The sequence below is a fragment of the Botryllus schlosseri genome, chromosome 14 (assembly GCF_051294905.1).
Source record: "Botryllus schlosseri isolate E-star chromosome 14, Bs_hap1, whole genome shotgun sequence".
Lineage (NCBI taxonomy): Eukaryota > Metazoa > Chordata > Ascidiacea > Stolidobranchia > Styelidae > Botryllus > Botryllus schlosseri.
In genome coordinates, this window is record NC_137249.1 from 2,888,553 (window position 1) to 2,903,370 (window position 14,818).

Genomic DNA, 14,818 nt, shown 5'->3' on the forward strand with positions numbered 1-14,818 from the left:
TTTAGTGGATACTATGGCGTTTCCCGTTTAGGGTAGGCATCTTGCCCCACTTTACCCAATAGCCAATTAAAGGTGATGAGTAGCAAAGCGTTGCGCTAGACAGTTATTACTCCAGTGGATTGTCAGACGATTGGGGATTTCTTTAAAGTATGAAAAATTATTTTATAGGTGCGTTCTTATTCATCTATTACAATATTGGAAGGTAAATCTAAGATTGCATGGTTTGATTTGACTTTGGAAATGACACGATCAATAGCCTAGGCTACTTATCGGGAGCATTCCCGAAACCTGGATTGGGCTATCACTGCTCAGTGCTCAATTACTCTGATATCAGATCAATCCTTGGTAAATTCTCAAAAATTCTACCTCTAATTGGGGCACATCAAATGTCCGCTATAGCTGCTAAATTGTTACGCGACAGTTTTTACGGTGTGATGATGCATTTGTCCCCTTGCATTGTATCTGTATCTGTATCTCATTATTTTGACAAGTTTTGCCAACTAGCCTATAACAACAATTTTATTCAAATATTTAAAAGTATGTTTCTTTTCGTGCCAGGCTTGACTATTGCGATATTACATCGCATGATGTGTGTGGAATACCATGTATACAAGGTCCCGTCAAATAAGGCCTACTTTGAAATACATTGAATGCCCCTACTATTGACGCTGCGGCCCGCGGTGCCATCAAAACTAGGAAATTGGCCCGCGAGCACATTTGAGTTTGAGACCTCTGGTTTAAAGAATATCTTAAACAAAGTGTTTTATGAAACCCTATTTTTATCTGAGTGTGGGTCTAACCACAAAACGGCTTAGACAATTTTGATGTCCAGGATGATTAAAGGTCATGTCGTACTGTGGTTTATCTACAAGTTGCCACATTTCAAGCACTTTTAGAGGTCGCAACCGTTTCCAAGTTTTGGTCATCACGCACATGGTGGAAAAGACCCAACCACTTACAAACGCCACTATCCAAATAATAATAATAACTGTCTGCCTCAAATCTGCAACAAATTTATGACGTCGAAATATAGATACATGTAGCTATTATGCGCGAATAATTAATCATTGATTGCATATTCAGCACGGCTCGTAATAAATCGTAATTTATAATTGCGTAAAACTAATTTCGGTCTTTTTTCAGGTAACATCAATGATATGTCCGGGATTTCGCGTTCTCAATTATTTTCTAGTATATGCTAAAGGCAAACTCTCTCCCAATATCTCTCTCTTATAAACTTAACTTATGTGAACATATCTTTCCCCCTGTTGGTGATTTGGATTCTACAGCAAGAACCCATTATCGATAATGATCTATAGTCCTATAGTCTGCGTAGCGTAATATCCCTTCCCATGCGGACTAACACGAAAAATGTACTTTTACAACAGTTTATTTCAGGTTTGCCGGTACGTGATTCTCCGTATCATGGAAACTATGTCATACGCACACGTTTGGATGGCTGCAAATAAACAGATGGGTTGAATGAAAAAATGTAACTGAGTATCATTTCTTTCTTATGAATACCTTCGCTCAATAAAAGAGTCCAGGATATCCGAGGCAACCTAAAAGTCGACCGGCGGCATTGGAGAACTGAGCTTGTCGGCATGCCGCAAAGTTCAGGACATCTCCGATAACACCATTAAGACACGGAACGCTAGCCTCGGCGATAGCGGTTCTATCTGCAATTCAAATTCCATTACTGTTAGATATGCGCACGAACGATGTCAATTCACATAGATTGTATAGTACACTCGAAAACGAACTCTAAAATCGGAAAATGGTTCGAACTCGAACGAAACCTTAACGAGCTCGGGCCAATGTCCGGCTCTTCTGACGTCAATGCGTTGCGAGGAGTCCGACTTAGGTCGACTCCTAAATCCCTACCTAAACGTTGGAGGTTAATCTATAGACTCCTGCACCGCAAAGCGATGTCTTATATAAAGTCCAGAACGAAAGTGAACCATGCTACAAATCGGAATATCAGGAATCATAATGGAGGCAATATCGACCAGTTGGTGTATATGGCAACAGCTGCCGAATCACCATGGATACAAAAATTGAAATTGAAGTCGCAAAAATTGTAACTTGATTTAAATTCCGAGTTGAAAAAAGAAATGTAGCAAGAGTCAAGTTGAGTTCATATCAAATTAGCTAGATCATTCTCGTGAGCATGAGAATGATAAATGTCTGTACAGTTCCATTGTAACATTTCAGGAAACCCATAGACTATAGATTAAAATTAGAGCATAGACACATTCCGTCAATTAGATTAAAATTAGATTACCGGCATTTCGCTAGAATTACACAAGTAGAATTATCTATAGTTGTCCAAGTTTGCCCATGAGGCCCTTGGTACGATGGACTATCTAAAAATCATCGCGCTAATTAAGATTTATATAAAGCTAAGAAGTATAGGCCTACAGCGTATCAAAAATACATTATTTTACCGCATGCATTGGCGACGGCTCTAGCAGCTGGTGCAGGCAGGCTAATCCTTAGAGGAATGCAATACGCCGATGCAGCGGCGACGAGAGCGAGGACGATCAAAATTCTCATGCTGATGTTCTTCGATTCTTCGGTGAAGTTAAAGTGCAGAGAATGGACGAAACGCCGCGATATTTATTCCGTTCCCGGGCCACTTGAAAACACGGCAGGGTTTATTTCACACCACACTCGACCGCTTTCGGATGACTCTAGATTCCGGATGATGTACGCTAACAACTTGCTTGAAGTGAAAATAACCGGAAATGACACCGTTTGTAATCAATTGAACCTCGTACCTTTGTCTATATTACGCGGGATTTATAGATGTACTGTAAATGTTACGAGATATTATCTATTTTCATCTATACACATATTTATAATACCACTGGAATTTGAGGGCAATTCATGACGATGAGACAGTACCGACATACGAACTACTCGAGCCGAAAACCTCTGAATGTATACATTTGAAGAATAATAAAAAGTCGCGGTGCCGATAGCTGCGTAATCAGCGGATCAAAATACTTCCGGCAATGTGAAAACAAAGCCAGTTCAGGATTCCCATCACGACTCATTGACAGTATCAAAATAGACTTATCCGGATCTAACACCGGCATTACGGGTATGTATTCAGTATTCACGGACACTCTCTACAGGGATATATAGAACTCCGGGATGGCTGACTGCGTCAATTGCGTCATCGCGGTATTACCTAAGTGGGTCCAGATTCGCGCATTCAGTTTTGATTCACGTTACGGTCAGCCGCTTCATCTGTGTGTAATTTTAAGTTTTTGAGAGCGGTAGAGGCATATAATATCCATGTTTATGTTATTATATAAAGCTAGAGGTTAACTAGGTTATGAGATGTTCAGGTAGTCTGAAACTTTGCGGTATTAGCCCTATTCCTTCAGCAGCAATTTACCGGTATACCGGTACGGCCATTTACTCGCCTTCGGAATATCTCTGCTTCTGTAGTATCTTATGTAACATGATTTGCTGCGCTGATAATCGTGAGAAGATAACAAAATGTAGAATAATTTCCAACGTTAACATTGATATCCGCAGTATGATTTTGATTACGCCTTGCGGTATGTTTTTCATTTACCGGCATGTTATGCGAATGTATGTCACCATCCAAGGCTGTACATTGCACAAGTACAAGTGTACATTTACACTGTGCCGTGTCAACTATGAAGGCGACCGTTAGGAGGGACTTTGTCAGTTAAGATCTTGTACTATAGATTAATATGTGAATATGCAGGTATAGTGCTGACTGCTGGTATTGCAGGCTTACCGGTATTCCAGATCATTGCTGGATTATTCCTAGTAAGAATTGGAGCCACTGAGTACACCACCGGTGTGCAAGATTCAAGAGGAATTTCAATTGAGAATAACCAAACATTTGAATCTAATACAAACACAACACAACGCGTCGAGGTCTTTGCAGTTGTGTAAGTGTCCATAGCAACTGTTGAATCCAATCTCTTGTTACAGATACTATTCATCAGTAACATGTCTGGTAAAACAAGGCAGGCATATGTTTGTTAATGAGCGGCACCTCAATGCTACAGTACTGGAATTATACTTCAACAGAAGTGCACTGTTGTGAACTACCAATGGCTGACTCCCAGTATATGGCCACAACATTTGTTGACCATTTGCTCTCACTGAGGCCATGAAGATGCCCATTCCCTTGAATGGATAAGCCAACACAATCGTCAGGACACGAGACGACCCTGAGATACGGCCTGTCTTTACCATATAAACACTTATAGCCTATAGGCTATAGGCCTGTACGATGGAGGAAGAGAAAACTCTGAAGATTGCTTTCAATTTGCAAGGTTTAGTCAAATCGTTGCAATAACGCATGGACCTCTCCTCAGTCGGCCCAAGGTAAGTTTGGCTGATTCTAGTGATACGTTATTACATGAGCGATTTACATTAATCTTGATGTGGTTAAAGTAGTCTGCATTGCTACTCAAGTAACAGTCGTATTCCCGAGCGTACTGGTATTTAAACTTCCTTAAGTAGCTGTAAAGTGAAATGCCTGCAAGGTACTCAAGTTTGGAGATGGCTGCTTCAGAATTACAAGATGTATCTTCGAAAATAGGCAACAACTACTTGAGTACTGCAATGAAGTAGAAGTTCTTCACTACTGACCAACTCTGCATACATCTATATATATTCTTAAGGTTAATTTGTGTCTCTAAATACATCATTTGTTTATTTTTGTTGCAGATTCCGGAAAAACAAACGCGATGTTCCAGCATTTGCATCACGTCAACAGTGGATATCCTGATATATTATACTGGGCACATTCCATTGAAATCTTGGCAAAGATGGCCACGATTTGAATATTTGGATCTCGTGCCTCCTCACCGAGATGATTTTTTTACATGGAATCATCTATCGCTCTATCGGAAAATCTGCAAGACAATGATACTGAATATTTCTCAACTGATAAATGGCATGAAATGCTTCAGGAGGCCCATTCGTGATGTACCGTTAAGCCATGGTGGCAATTTCTTCACTGCGGTCATGAAACTATTTCTCGGTGAACAAAATATCAGCTGAATTCAACAACTGGGTCTACCGAATGCTTCTTGAATTGATAATGATATGTACCAAACTTCTACCCGAGGCTACATTTGAACCTGAAGAGAAGTATCAATGGTGTGTTGATTTCTTGATCAACTTTCATTGAGTGACATAGAAGCTGACAATGCTGCTATCACAATTTCGAGTCCTTACAGGCCGTGCTATCTTTTTGTTATTGGAAATGCTCCATGGCAGGGGTGCATTTAAAATAAACGGTGTTTGAAATACTATGTTTGAAACATGCTTTAAACAGTGTTTTAAACAAAGGCCTTTTAAAAAAATTCTTCCAACGTTGTAAAATTATGCCATAATTGTGTAAATACTTTCTAAAATACGTGTTATATGAGCCTACGGACGATTACCACCCGATATAGCCGACTGATATCGATATAGGATGGCTGGAACCCTCAAAATAGTCGGTTCAACGGCAATAGCACAGATATTTCGTCAAAGGAGCTATATTTACACTATATTTGCAATTGTCAATGTCAATCCAATATGACGTCACTATTGAATATTATTGACGTCATGGCTTAAAAAAAGTATATTTTATACAAGGGCCTGGTTTTGAATATGTTTGTTTTAAATGCAACCCTATACTCCATGGTAATTGTCGGTTAACGCGAATTGAAACGGCTGATTTAATCAATCCTATTACCCCCCCCCCACCCCAGCTGCAAGGTTTCCGACAATGGCTTGTAAATAGGTAGAAGACGCTGATATTATTCGTTATTCACTCTGTTATTTATGGCCTGATGCAGATTATATGATGTGTAGAAATTAAACACATTCATGATTTACTGAAATTCAGAGTTGTGATAGTTTACTTGGTTGGCTATACAGCAGTGTTGAACTTTACTAGGTTGGCTATACAGCAGTAAGGTTGTGATAATGGAAGAATGTCTAGCTTAACTAACTATTCCGCAAAAGGTTGAGGATCGTTATTCTAGAAACAGCTGTATTGCTAGCTTGCAGAAAAGTGGATATTTCGAGGCAGATTGCAGGTAACTTTCTGGACCTACTTAGGTAATGGCCAAAATGAAGTCAGCCATCCCGGAGTTCTATATATCCCTGACTCTCTAGTGCGATTTTGTCGTTCAATTATCGGTGAATATATCCTGTCGGATCCTCATTCGCCCATAGGCATGGCTCATGATAACATCATGCGCCATCATCGATTCACGGTATGCAAAAGAACAGAATGCTCCAATCCGGGGAATTAGTATGTTATATTTTACCCAAAAAAGAGATATGAAAAATCTCATTCGGTTGGGTCACCGTATAGTGCACTGCACCCTAGTGTTTCTCAACCCCGAGTCCGTGGACTCAAATGAGTCCGTAGAAGATCTATAGTTGTGTCCGCGAGCACATGAATTTTAGGTAAATTTTTCGACTATCAACCTGGTATTTCCTCGTGTTTTTCAATTGGAATGCGCTAGTGTCATCATGAATTTGTTATATAAGGTGGTTTTATATTGATAAAACCTTAAGAAACGATCATAGATCCTAATTTGGAGATCCACGGACATAGTTTTAGCTTGAGCAAGTCGAGAATCCACGAAAATTTCAAAATTTCTTCCACTTCCGGATGATGATTCTCGAACATGTAATTGACGGACCTGCGGGGCTCGTGCACTTTCGGACCAAACTCACTATACAGCCTTACGGAGAAAAAGGGCTTTTGGTCCGAAAGTGCATGAGCCCCGTCCTGGTCCGGGTTCGTCAAACTCAGATTTGAGAATTGGGCTTCGGCCTTGATGCGTGATTCGCAAAATACCACTCTTGAAACGTTAGTCACCTTAATAGTTGCCGTATAAAATGTAAATATATCTCAAATATGTGACTGGCGGTACTGAACTTGAGTAGTGCTTTCAGAACTACATTCATTGCAGTTAAATTTATTATCTTGAAGACTTTTCGCGTTCCTCTTATCAAGAGTTAACGGTACAATAATAAGGAGAAAGAGTTTCTATACAATCTTTAAATATTTCATCTGTATTGTATTATTTGATTTTCTCTTGTCCCTTTATTATGACTACCGCAATACCGGTACAGCTGACTCTGGTCACTGGTCAGCTAGTGTTTATTTTTTTATTATAGTATTGTTACGTCATAATTTGCCAATTTGGTTTTCGTTTGAATCTCTTTCCGTATGCTTCTTATTGTGCCGTTAACTCTTAATAAGGGCATACGAAATGCCTTCTACCTAATTAATTATACTGCAATTTATGAAGTTTTGAAAGCAATAATAAACATAGCACATAGGCTACCTCAATAAGCGATATATGTTTCGCCACGTATATTTCAAACGCAGGAACAACGAAACATACAGCACTTACAAGTACTACAATATACAACTACAACTACAACATACAGCATCCCAAGCAATATTCGTTTTTCTGAAGTTTTCTGTGTCTTGGGCAAACTAGTTTTGAAAGCAATATTAGCTATACCTCAATAAGCGATAATTCGCCACGTATATTTCAAACGCAAGAACAACGAAACAGAGCACTACAACATACAACTACAACTACAACATAAAGCATTCCAAGCAATATTCGTTCTTCTGAAGTTTTCTGTGTCTTGGGCAAACCATTTTGTTGCAAGTGTCACAGGCAAAACGGGTATGCTTTGCACATCGGTAACATCTTCCTGGTTTGATACCAAACATGTCAGCTATAAACCCCTATTATCGCCAACTGGAATTTTTTCAAAATGCCCTCCGAGGTAGCCTATTGCTAAAATTGTCATAAGCAATTCTATCCTGGTCATAAACTCTACATTCTACAATTTCGGTCGAATTGGCTTGAATTTGGTATGCATGGACGCGGAATTTTACGCCGAGTATTCACATGCCGAAAATGCCAGGTATAAACCCCTATGGCAGCTCTTCATTCATACACACGTGTGCACAATGCACATTGCACAGTGCACACGTTTTCGGCGCGATATACGCTGAGTATTATTGCATTTATGACGACTTACAGTTCACTTGTTGACGTTATTTGGATACTGATAATACGTAGGGATAGTGTAGTAACGTGACTGACGGTCTGTCTAATATACGAGACGTGAGTCCTCAAGCAGCCATGTATTCAGTGACGACCAAGCACCGAAGCACCTGCGATGTCGTCACACCCTAGTGGCGCCATAGAGCTACCACTACAGATAGGGGCTCATCACATAAACATTCTTTAGTTGTCTTATCAGTAGAACTCGAGATATGGACTGCATTACTGAACACAGTGAACAGCTGCTTGAATAGCAAAAGCCGACAGATGTGGAAAGACAAGTTTAAAATGGCTATTCTTTGACTCAATTTCGGGCAAATGTGCAGTCGATGGAGCATAGTCTTTCAGATCTTCGCGAGCAAGCTGCAACAGCTCTTTTGCCATTTCCAACCGTATACCTGTGTGAATCTGGCTGTTCAACTCAGACGATGATCAAAAGAATTATCGCAATAGACTTCAACCGTAAGATGAGATCAGATGTAGGCTACGCCTTGACAACCATGATTTCGGAATTCGATAAACTTGGCGAGCAAGAAGGACACGGCTCTCATTTAGTGTGTGTTGAGTGAAAAACAGTGTTGCATTTTTCGTTGAAACCGTATTAAACTCTCTTGGATAGAAATAAAAAAAAACTCTTTTTTGTTAATATATATAGCTTGAGTCCGCGGATATATAGACGAGTTTGAGAAGAGTCCGCGGGTCAAAAAGGTTGAGAACCACTGAACGATACTTCAGCTTAGTTAAGTAATTATTTTCTCAATTCAAAACACCACAAGATTGTGATAAAATAAAAATATAGGAAGGAATCGACATGATTTGGAGTAGTCTTTCAGTTACACAGCCCAATTTGGCGTAGAACAGGGGTCACCAACACGCGGCCCGTGAGGTCATATTTTGCGGCCCACGACTTGATTTGAGATTTCGGAAGAAAGCTAAGAAAACCATTTGGAATGCTGAAATTGAATACAGTTTCAACATATTGTTGTTGTTGTTTCAAAATAAGCTATTCTCCTGCGTCCAACAGCACTATTCGTCACGGCTTTGGCGATGAGAACAGCATTCCATCGAGAGAGAATAATCAGCTGATATGAATCGGCTGGGCATATTGCCTTGACGTGCAATTGCTCAGACACTGCCAAGACTGAGACGCTTAGAAAACGGCATTGGGCAGTGGTTCTTAAACTGGGGAACGTACCCCTCTTGTGGGGGCGTGAAAGCATCTGAAGAGGACGCAGAGATGTGGTCAACTGGAAAAGTTTTCGCGCTCCGCGCGATATACGTAAAAGTCAAGTTTTGTGTATCGTCCGAAATTCCTATTATAGAATTATCTCAGCAACAGTCACAACCTTCAATGCCATCAAACTATCCGTTAGGATTGCTAGAATTATGTTTGCATTTTGTGATACGACGATAAGGGGGGAGCGAAATTGTTCAGTATCATAAAGGGGGCTTAAGGTTTCCCCTAAAGATCGAGCTTTAAGTGGAGAGGGTCTTTGAGCTAGTAACGCAGTGGTTCCCAACCTTTTTCATCTCGTGCCTCCCTTGGCCGAAATTTAAGCCAAAATTCCCCCCTTAGGATAAATCTGCCCGACGATTAAAAAAGGTCATTTTTACCGCGCAAACACCTGTTGACTGAGAAAATAAGACGGGCGGCACCGAGTGTTTATTTCTAGCAGTGCTGTAATAACACTTTGTAGACCTCAAAAAACAATGGTCTTGCTTGCAATCAAACAAATTTTGGAACGCTTGACTCAACAGACCCCCACACTTCCATTTGTGTTTTCGGCTTACCGTACACCAATCACTAATATAACAGTTGTGAAAAATGAGTATGCATAGATTTGCTGGTCTCGCGATTTCTTTTCAAGTTTGCGTATGCATTTGACCAATAATATTGGTACTTTCGTATATAGGAGGGTTGACCAAACTCGAGTCTGACTCGACTCTCCATTTTCTGACGACTCGACTTGACTCGAGTCATTTTCTCAAAATACGGAAACGACTCGACTTGACTTGGGTATTGAGTCGACTTGGACTCGAGTCATTGAGCATGACTCGAACCAAGCCATATGACTCGAGGCTATAAGACAGTGTTGGGATCAAGTCACTACCTTCGAGTCACGAGTCATCTCGAGTCATTGCACATTTTGATTCGAGTCAAGTCAAGTCAATCGATTTTCAAAGGTGACTCGAGTCAAGTCAAGTTACTCGTTTTTTGGTGGTGACTCGAGTCAAGTCAAGTCAAGTCACGATTCAAGTCAAATTGGATTTTCCAAGTATCAGTGATCATTGAAATTCATTATATTTTACTAGCTGTGTAAAAGAGAGATCAATTGGTCATTTATCTTGAATCAAATAACGAATATAAAGTTAAATATACATGCAAAAATGCGTTGTATCGCTCACGCACGCGTAGAACTGCTAACAAAATACGCCAGTAACTGTATATAGCTACATCAGGGGTGTCAAACATACGAACCGCCAAATAATTTCATTCGGTCCCGCGCGAAGCAATTCTGAGTATAGGTTGATTTTATCCAACACATTTCTCGAATTTGTGGTATGAAATACTACTAATAAATATTCCTTCAAGATTGCACATTTCGAGTCTGTTCTTAGGCCACATTATAACCACCCGACAGCGGAGTTGTGATCGTCAGAAAATCGCTGACATTGACACCCAATTCCGAGAATGCGAAAAAGTGCATATATTGAGTTAAGAATTAGTAATATTTTGGAATCATTTGACTGGTGCGGCCCGATAGTGATCTGAATATTTGAATCCGGCCCGCGACGTCAGTTGAGTATGGCAACTCTGAGCTACATGCTACATTCCCTTATTATCAGCCAAAATAAAGTATCGAATACGAAGCCTCGAGAAGTTGAAGGAAATTAATAATACACTAGCCATCTATACACATCCGTGAGAATATAAAGAACATGCACAAAATACATTGATTTAGTCGACATTGTTTGCATGATGACTTGAAATTGACTCGTAAATTTTGCTCCGAGTCACGAGTCAATCCACATTTTTGAAGCACCGAGTCAAGTCAAGTCAAGTCATTTTTGCAAAGTGACTCGAGTCAAGTCAAGTCATACGAAAAAGTTTACTCGAGTCTGACTCGAGTCAAATCATGACTCGAGTCATCCCAACACTGCTATAAGACGGCCAAGACCGACATTTCATTGTAATTTCGAAGAACAGTACAGCGACCACCCTATTGGAATTTCGTCTATTGATCCTTGTAGGCCTACTCGACAATGCGACAAGAAACTGCTCAAAGTGAGGAAAATTAGTATATCATAAATCCAAATCATTTAATATCACCAAACAGTGTTGTCTGGGGTGTGACTTGGACTCGGACTCGAGTCATAATGCCATGACTCGGACTCGATCCTCTGCTCTGTGACTTGGATTCAGACTTGACTCAATGGTGAATTGAAAAGGACACGACTTGACTCGAGTCAAAACTATGAAAGTGGATTGACTTGTGACTCGGAGCCTCGTGATTTAGTTACAGCCCTGATAACATACACGTCAACAGATTCCCTTTTGGAGCTCACTGAAATTTAGGACCCCCCTTACGTTTCGGCAACATTGCACCAAGTTTAATATGTCTTTTTTCGATCGGGTAGCTGTTCTTTGACTTGAATCGATGACGTTGGAATATTTTGTCACTGTCTGAAAATGTTGACTTGAAAATATAAGGTAAATACTTTCACTAGAGGCCTTGTTATGATAGATTCGGCTCAACATTTGCTCGCTTAGGATATAGTTGATTGAGAGGCCGTCGCTGGCCTACAAAATTGTCTTGCGAACTGCAGCACATCTGAACTAGTTTGAAAAAAGGGACGAATTTGTATGTGAAAAAGAGATTTCAAATAGCATTTGAACATACTTTCAGCCAGGGATATATAGAACTCCGGGATGGCTGACTTCTTTTTGACCTATACATAAGTAGGGCTATATATCAAGCTGCAATCTATCTCGAAATCTTCACATTTTTCGCAAGTTAGCGATGTAGGTGTTTATACATTCAGGTTCCTTCACCTTTTGCCGCCTTCCTGGTGAGTAAGCAAGACATTCTAGGAAACATGGGTCTTCCCATACCTCAATCTTTATGCTATACAGACAAATAAGCAAACTCTTACAACGTTGAATATCATTAATTTCATTCAGTAAATAAATCATGAATACAGTTGTATACTTCAAATTAGCCTAAATTTACCCAGATGTAATACATAGAAAGGTGGATAACGAAGAAAATCAGCATTTTCTAAACGTTCAATACATTGTTTTCCAAACTTTTTCAGCGCGAATGATATTTTTGAAAAGTATTTGGGAGAAGTAATATAAGTCAATCAGGGAAGAGTAAATAGGCCTATATGATGACCGGGACTTTTTGAATTGTAAGGGCTCTTTCGAATACTACAACACGCCAAATATTCCTCCACTTTTTCATCGATAGACATTCCTGAGCTTAATCGTCATTGGCTGTGCAGTACATCCCGAATCAAGCTTCTGAGGGGTTCGATACCAATTCACAAGTATTTGAAATTATGTGTAATGGTGATGCGTCCGGCTTCTCGATCGGTAGGTCGTAGGTCCGATTCCAGGCCTGGTCATACCAAAGACCCGAAAACTGGTATCCGGAGGAGAAAAAGAAAGGGGGGGGGGGTAGCAGACTAGGTGACCTTACGGTCGTATATAGCTTCTCGACGGTACAGGCGAAAAAGAATATAATCTCTGTCTCTCTTGAAGAGTTTCGGATAGGATGATAGCTGATTCAATGGACTGAATAGATATTTAAAGCGTTGCTGCTGAGACACAAGACCCAAATTTACAGATGATAACGCAAGTATAGTATAGCAGGATATCCACTGATGATGTGATGTACAGGATGGAACGTCGCATTTCGTTTCAGAATTCTGCAACAAAAATTAATAAACTAGTGATACAAATCAACCATAAACCCAATCATTAAGAATAGATTGATCTGGGGATCCCCAGAATCGATTCAACCCAGTGTTTCTCAACCGCCAAATATGTTAGATTTTTCCTATTCCAAGAGCATGAAGTCCATTAGAGAAAGGAACATCAAATTTCAGATTGAATCGGATTTTTCTGCATGGTGTCATAATATAGAGCTCATAGTCTACTTTGGTCTTGATGTCCGTCACAACGCTGCAAGTGTACGGAACGAAATATCCTACACCTCTTTTAGCAACAGTTATACGGAAAAGCTACAAGACTATCACAAAAAGATATTTAAATTTGGACTGTACAATTTAGCAATCTTCAGCAGTGGAACAGAGGAACTAGAAAACTGATAAGCTGCCGGTATTTCTTTCAAAAGCAATCAAACAGAAGTTGGTGGCAGAACCCTTGCAGAAACTTCATTAGCACCACATATTATATCAAAAGACATTAAATGTTGTTCCAAATATATAGTTTTTATTTGCATACATTAGTCCTATATGCAATTTAAGTTGCAAGGTGTGCAAGATCAAAAAGGTTGAGAAGTGACAACCGCTGATTTAACTGCCATAATATTCCAGCTATTGAGTATAATGTCGACAAAATGCACAGTTGATAAAATGGCAGGATGATCTTTACTGTAGCATAGTAGCCTACCTCAAGCCATAAACAGTTGATTCGCTCAACACACAGACAACAATATATTTAGATGGATTTCAATCCTTCATTTGATAAAGCTCACCAGAATCAGACAAACTTACCCATGCATGCTGAGGAGAGGTCCTGGCTGTGTTGCAAGGGTTTGACAAAACCTTTTAAACTTTGATGCAGTTTCCAGAGTTTTTATCACAGCTTTTCCCAATTGCCTCATCCTGACGATACAGTTAACTTATCCATCATGAGGGAGTGGCCGACATCAAGTCGATTGATGTGATAAATAGTCCTGTTTTGTATCTTCAAAAGTTTCAGTGGCCAGCAAATGCTATATTTTGTGTCCGTCATTCTTTACAGTTCACTGCAACGGAGGTATCTTTCCAGTATAGTGGCATTTGATTGCCAGTCATTAACAAACATATTTATGTGTCACTAGTAGCCTATCGGTTCCGTATCTGTAAAGACAGATTGAATTTAAATGGTGCCTGGACTGTTATACAATTATGTTAACTTCTAACTACCATGTTCTGTATTGTAGCACTACCATGCTCCAAGGGTTTGTATTTTACGTAAAAGTCTAAAAATCATCCTGACTGTCTGACTGAAATGCAACTTCCATACTGTTACTTAGAGGCTGCAATTTTTGGTCATTTCACGCTATACAACTATATAACTGTCTTATGGCAAACCATGGGTATAGAACCGTTAGGCTCGTTCGATACTCCTTTCTTTCCTTTGTTCTGCATCATGTTACCTACAAATAGGAAAGTAGCATGGACAAACTATAATTATCAATTAACATATCACATAAAATCCTAACAGACGAAGTCACTCTAAACTGGCAGCAGTCACTGTACTGTACACTGTACAGTACAGCCTAGGACTTAGTTTATTATGCAGTTCTGTAGCATCAGATCAGTCATCAATGCATAACGTAATCAATACTAAAATCTTCCTGAAATGTAATTCTCAACATTCTGCTACATCCTGATATACACTTACGCTTATCAATGTAGCAAAACATACTCGATAAGCGGAGATATTCCGAATACCAGCGATATATCGTACGGTACCGGCATACCGGTAGTGC

The 14,818-nt window shown here is 39.8% G+C and overlaps 3 long non-coding RNA genes across 3 annotated transcripts; 1 reads left to right on the forward strand and 2 right to left on the reverse strand.

The window, feature by feature from the left end:
• Positions 1 to 1,374: 1,374 nt before the first annotated feature.
• On the reverse strand, positions 1,375 to 2,607 carry LOC145456214 (uncharacterized). Its single transcript, XR_013920521.1, has 3 exons — positions 2,448 to 2,607; positions 1,525 to 1,679; positions 1,375 to 1,459 (listed from the first exon to the last, which is right to left on the reverse strand). It is a non-coding gene; the product is annotated as an uncharacterized LOC145456214 (long non-coding RNA).
• A 534-nt stretch (positions 2,608 to 3,141) lies between these two features.
• Positions 3,142 to 5,888, forward strand: LOC145456220 (uncharacterized). Its single transcript, XR_013920528.1, has 2 exons — positions 3,142 to 4,377; positions 4,723 to 5,888. It is a non-coding gene; the product is annotated as an uncharacterized LOC145456220 (long non-coding RNA).
• A 6,598-nt stretch (positions 5,889 to 12,486) lies between these two features.
• Positions 12,487 to 13,975, reverse strand: LOC145456224 (uncharacterized). The gene is made up of 2 exons (XR_013920532.1): positions 13,836 to 13,975; positions 12,487 to 13,025 (listed from the first exon to the last, which is right to left on the reverse strand). It is a non-coding gene; the product is annotated as an uncharacterized LOC145456224 (long non-coding RNA).
• Positions 13,976 to 14,818: the final 843 nt, after the last annotated feature.